Source organism: Eschrichtius robustus, chromosome X, assembly GCF_028021215.1.
Source record: "Eschrichtius robustus isolate mEscRob2 chromosome X, mEscRob2.pri, whole genome shotgun sequence".
In the NCBI taxonomy this organism is placed as follows: domain Eukaryota; kingdom Metazoa; phylum Chordata; class Mammalia; order Artiodactyla; family Eschrichtiidae; genus Eschrichtius; species Eschrichtius robustus.
The window spans coordinates 118,528,394-118,534,719 of NC_090845.1; positions in this window are offsets into that span (position 1 = coordinate 118,528,394).

Genomic DNA, 6,326 nt, shown 5'->3' on the forward strand with positions numbered 1-6,326 from the left:
ACTAGAGTAGATTTTGATGTCTCAATTGCTATCTTAGAGTGTTCGGATTTGAATGAGATGCCAGGAGGAAAAGGCAGGAAGTGGAATGATGCTCTGAGCTGCAGCCAGAAAATCGCTGTCCGAAGAGGAGAACTACGTGCATTAATCCCTCTGGTGGCAGGAGAATTGATCAGAGGGAAACTAGGAGAAGATTCTCTTTGGGGGTGCATCTTTATCACATGGATCACAAATAAACTTGGAGGGATGATTCTTAGTCAATCTATGTAGAGGATAACCATAGAGGCTTGCCTGTTCCCTCAAAGCTGAAGGCTATATCTGTGGAGCATTAAACTTCAGAAGTAGTTGATGAAATATATAGGGACACTCTCCTATATTACTGGTAGGAATGTCAATTGCTCTAACTCTTTTTGGAAGCAGTTTTCAAATACTTAGTAAGAGCCATGAAACTATTTGTACCTTCTGAAATTCCAATTTTGGACACTATCCTAAATAAATGATCCAAATGATTGGAAATTCGTCGTGCACAGATTGTCAGCAAGGTGCCATTGATCCTACTAGAATATGGGAAAATGATGCATAAAGTATGTAAAACAACTGATGTTCACTGTCGCCTAACCTCTCCCCGCTTCCCCAGACCCCAGCAGCTGCCTAGCACCCACATGCACACTCTTCTTTTCATTCATTTACTTGCAAAAATGCTCCTTATCATGATGTCACTATGTCACATGCGTTATGCCAAAGGCACTCACCCCCCTCCCAAAGGAGACAACCCAAAGTCTCATCCTTGTTTTACATCGAGCTTCAAGTGCAGTACCTCTGGGTGAGGATCCTTCTTCTTGTTCCTTTCTGGATGTGGCACCTCATAGTTCAAAGACCTACAGTTAAAGGATAACATTAACCGTCCCTAACAGTCACAATACAAGATGAGAATAAGATAACAGAATACCTGCAGTACAATATCCATTTAGAAAGGGGGAGGGGAGAAATCACCTTCGGTGGTCCCCAAATTCTCACATATCTCACGTTCTGCTGGAGAAGAGAAGCAGGGCCTCCCCACTTTGACAAAGGCGTGAGTTTCTTAGGCGACCTTTCTGCTGCTCCTGGTTTCTGCTCTCTGGGAAGATCAACCATGTCCATTTTTGTCGTGGCCACATCTGAGGAAGGCATGGAGAAGCAGTCCCCTTCTGGGATGTAGCACCCACTTCCTGGTGGTAAGCTATGTGCATGGTGGGGTAAGCACTCACACGTCCTTGATGGTGAAGCTAGAGGTTTCTCCAGCAAGATGACCTCTTTATCAACTGAGGAGGTTAGGCATCTCTTTGCTTCTGGTCAATTCTACAGACTGATGACAAAAGAAGACAGTTACCAAACACTAGATTCCAGACTGCGTGGTTTTGTCTCTTCGCATCAATCTGTGCCGGCTAAGCCCATTCCCCTGTCTCTGAGTTTAATGACATCCTTGGTTTCTGCTTTAGGACAGTTCACAACAATACCCTGGGATGGAGAGGCCCCGTGAGGATAATTGGTATCTTTCCCAGGCGTAAGGTGTTTGGGAAAGACTGAGAAGATCAGGCTTTGGCTCCCCCGAGGTCTCTGCCTTCACTGGTCCTACTTCACCTTGGGGCAGATAATTGGGCTTTGTCCACCTTGTACAATAGTCATCACTCAGCCATCTTGGAGTGTAGGCTACAGGGCTTCTATTAGGAGAGCTGTGTTTTCTTCCCTCTCTGCTTTCAGATGGATCAGTTTCACCACCCAAAATTTGTCTCTTGCTTGTAGAACCTTTCTGAATGCCACAAGGAGCAACTAAATCAACACCAGTATCTCGATCCTCTACAAAATCCCATAAGGCCCTAGCCTTACTAGGCACACAGTTTACAAAAAATGACCACTTTGAGGCCATATAACTGGTTTGCCCATTTCCCAACTCAAGATAGAGGGCTTTTCACTGCCATTCACCCAACCTTGCCTTAGACAATTCCACATTATTTGGCTTGTTTCTTTTCCCGGCCCTACTTCTAGGGACCAATTTCTGCATAGGAACCCTTTAGTTGCCTGTGACAGCAAAACCTAATTGCTGTGTTCTTGTGATAAATTCAGCTGAATGGGTGTCAAGTAATGCTGGTTTGTGAGATGGGGATGGAGGAGTGAAAATTTTCCATACTTCATTTTTAGTCTTTCTGATGCCTATCAGTGCTTCTTATGCCCCAATATTTGGGTAACTTGAAAGTGTCAGTGCCCTTCAGGCAATGATCGCCAGGAGCACACCTGCAGTCAGACAAGTTGGGTTTATTACTCACTTTGCAGTGAGGAAGAATGAACACCATGGAGAAACAATGAGGTCTTTCAGTAAAAGAAGTGTGATGGAGTTCTTCCAAGTACGTAGGACTGAAGGGTAAAGGGGGCCAGAAAGTGATATTAGCAAGAAAGTAATTGAAGGGTTGGATCTTGCAGTTCAGGCTAAATAAGAGGTCATGTGTGAAGGATAATTTTGAGGACAGGGGAGAGGAGGACAGCAATCAACAATATCCAATACTAGGGAGATGACCAGAAAGAAAAAGACCATTTTGTCAAGACCATATCAATTGAATGATGGGAGTAGAAGCCAGATTGCAGTAGTTGAGGAGTACGCAGGAGAGTAAGATGTGAAGGCAGAAAATATAGACAATTCTTTGGAGAAGCATGACCTTGAAGGAAGAAGAAAGGGCAATAGCTAAAGATAGGCAGAGTCGAGGGTGCTGATTATGTTGGTGTTATTTTAATGGGAAAGACTTGAATTTGTTTAAATGTTGATGAGAAACATTAAAGAGTAGAGAAGGGGTTGAAAATAGAGAGTACAAGGGAGGAATGGAGGAAAGGGGTCAGGAGAGGATTCATTCAAATGTCTGAGGGGCTACCATTTCCCTCACACTATATAGGTCCTGAAAATGCAGTAGTAATCAAAACCCAAAGCACAGGTGGAGAGGCTGGGCTCAGAAGCAGTGACCCGTCTTCCTCTGTGACAAAAAGAGAGGAGGCAAGGATGGCTGCTGAAATGAGTGGGGTTTCAGTGGCTTGAAGGTAGAAAGCTGAGGGGCTTCCTGCTTTAAAATATTCATTTTCCCTGAAGAGTAAGAAGCATCTTTTACTGACGGTTAAAAGTGGGACATGGAAAAATGTGATGGTTAATTTGATGTGTCAACTTGGGTGGGCCACACTATTGTGGTATTTGGTCAAACACTAGTCTAGATGTTGCTGGGAAGGTATTTTTCAGATGAGATTAACTTTTAAGTTAGTACACTTTGAGTAAAGTGAGTTACCCTCCATAAAATGGGTGGGCCTCATCAGTTGAAGACCTTAAGAGCAAAAGACTGAGAGCCTCTGAGGAAGAAGGAATTCTGTCAACTCAAAGGAACTGAGCCTGTGGACTCAAGCTGCAACATCAACTCTTCCCTGGGTCCCCAGCTTGCCGGCCTGCCCTGCAGAATTCAGACTTGCCAGCCCTCACAATCGTGTGAGGATTCGGAACTCCTCAGAATCCTGATAGATAGGTAGACATATGTTTACCTAGAGATGTATCCTATTGGTTTTGTTCTCTGGAGAAGCCTGACTAATACAGAGAGAGACTGAGACTGCTGGCTTGGGATACAGAGAACACTGCTAGATGGCATCCAGGACTGAGTTCGGGGTGGCGACCAGGAATTTGTAGTGGCCGGCACCCATCCACATGGTGGCAGGCTTTCCTCTTGCAGCACTCAGCAGCCCTCCAGCAAGGAAGCAGAAGGAAGGCAGGTGCAGTTGGATTGATCCAGGATTGGAGTTCTTCTGGGGAAGTGGAATGAAAATATAAGAGGATACGGAGTCATTGAATTATGTACCACAGGTCTGTTCTGGATCGGGAAGGAATTGAAGACAGAGGTGAATTGACTATGAGAACATGGAAGCGTCAGGACTGAAATCTGGTGAGATTAAAAACCAAACCAAAACAACAACAACAAACACGTATGTTATGGGTTGAATTGTGTCCACTCCAAAAAAGATATGCTAGGGGCTTCCCTGGTGGCGCAGTGGTTAAGAATCCTCCTGCCAACACAGGGGACACGGGTTCGAGCCCTGGTCCGGGAAGATCCCACATGCCACGGAGCAACGAAGCCCATGCGCCACAACTACTGAGCCTGCGCTCTATAGCCCATGAGCCACAACTACTGAAGCCCGCGCCTAGAGCCCGTGCTCCGCAACAAGAGAAGCCACTGCAATGAGAAGCCCGTGCACCACAACAAAGAGTAGCCCCCGCTCACTGCAACCAGAGAAAGCCCGCACACAGCAACGAAGACCCAATGCAGCCAAAAATTTAAAAATTAATTAATTAATTATTTTGAAAAAGATGCTGAAGTCCTAATCTCCAGTGCCTCAGAGTGTGACCTTATTTGGAACTAGGATCTTTATAGAGGTAATCCAGTTAAACTGAGGTCATTGGTATGGGCTCTAAACCAATATGACTTTATATGTCCTTATAAAATGGGGAAGTTTGGACACAGAGACAGGCACGTATAGAAGAAAGACAAAATGTAGACACAGGAAGAACATCATGTGAAGAGAGAGGATTGGAGTGATGCATCTACAATCCAAGGAATCGCCGAAGATTGCTGGCAAGCCACCGGAAGGTAGTAAGAGGCAAGGAGGGAATCCCTTAGAGGTTTCAGAAGGAACATCACCCTGCCAACACTTGAATTTCAGATTTCTAGCTTCCAGAAGTGTGAGACAATACATTTCTGTTATTGTAAGCCACCCAGTTTGTGGTACTTGTTATAGTAGCCCTAGCAAGCTAATACTAGCTATATGGAGAGTAAGGGAGTCAAAGAGCCTGAAGAATCAGAGTTGAGTAGAGAGTAGACGCTAATTGAGTTCAGACCCCTGAAGCAGTTAGGATGTTTTGAGGGGATGTACAGAATAATCAGCTGCCCCAGAGTTTCCGAAAAACCCGGATTTATAGAGGGTGATACCAGGTAACTAGGGGGCTTCACTGGAGCCACTGGACTCTTTCTTATCTCAGCCCAAATCTTGCTGGTGGTCCTAGGGCACCCCAGAGAAAGCCAGGGGTTCAGAATGTAGCCTCCCCAAGGTAACCATTTTGGGATCAAATGATCACTCTCTTGCTTTCACCAAACATTGCTACGAGGGCATTTTGTGTGAAACTGTAATGGCAAACAGACTTTCGGTTCACCAGAGGGTGACTTCCTTTGGCCGTCACTAGGCAACAAATCAAGATGGATCCATCTGTAGCCAATTACATGCTCTCCAAAAAAAGACGCTTTCTTTAGGAAGCAAACCTACAAGTCCTGTACAACACAATACCCACAGCAGAAATCCTTTACTTTGCTAAAAGCACTTTCACCTTTTGGAGTTTCTTCAAAATGAAGACCAAAACTTCACGCCGTACACTGGGTTATATGTGTAGTTAAGACACTCATTATTGTATGAGGAGTGTCTGGTTTTGTTTTATAAAGCGAGGGTGGCAGGTGACCCATTTCATTGACCTACTTTCAGTATAAATCGGAAGTGCCAACTAACACCCATCTCACGTCAGTTGCAGAGATCTGTCTTTCAAAGTTGATGTACTAAAGAAAAATATTACTTCAGGTTTCCTCATAATCAACAACAAATGCCTGTTGGACATCGGCTCCAAAGATGAATAGCACACAGTTCCTGCCCTCAGTGATATGTGCTACGACCTAGTTGGGGAGACAGTATATGTAAATAGGAAGATAATAATAAAAAGTAGCATAGAGATGATCTCATTTAATCCTCAGAAGAATCTTGTGAGGGAGGTACAATTATTGTGGCCATTTTACAGATGAGGAAATCAAGGCACAGAGAGGTTAAATAAATTGCCTAAGAAAACATAACTATCACGTAGTACCTCCAGTATTTGAGTCCAGGTAGTCTGGTTTCAGAGTCCACACTCTTAAAACCACACGAGAGTAAAAATGAATGACTCTTTGAATGGCGGCCTCTTAGGTGTTCTAAGTCTTGGGCTAGGACAAGAAGATGGATTATTGAGAGAGAAAAGCCTTTTGATCAAAATTTCGTATTCAGGTTCACAGGAGTTTTAAAATATGCATAGCTTTTTCAAAGTACACTAAGTTGTTATAAATAGAAAGTCAGCCAGTACTAATCAATTATAAAACTCATAGGTGAGTGTGATGAAGGCTCTGGCTTCTTGCCTTAATCATTTCCATCATCGTCCTCTAACTCCGCTGTGATGGTTGGCCATCTGGCCAGTTGAGAAAATACTACCACCAATAAGGAACATGCAACCTTCCATTTGCATTTAAAGAACAATAGCT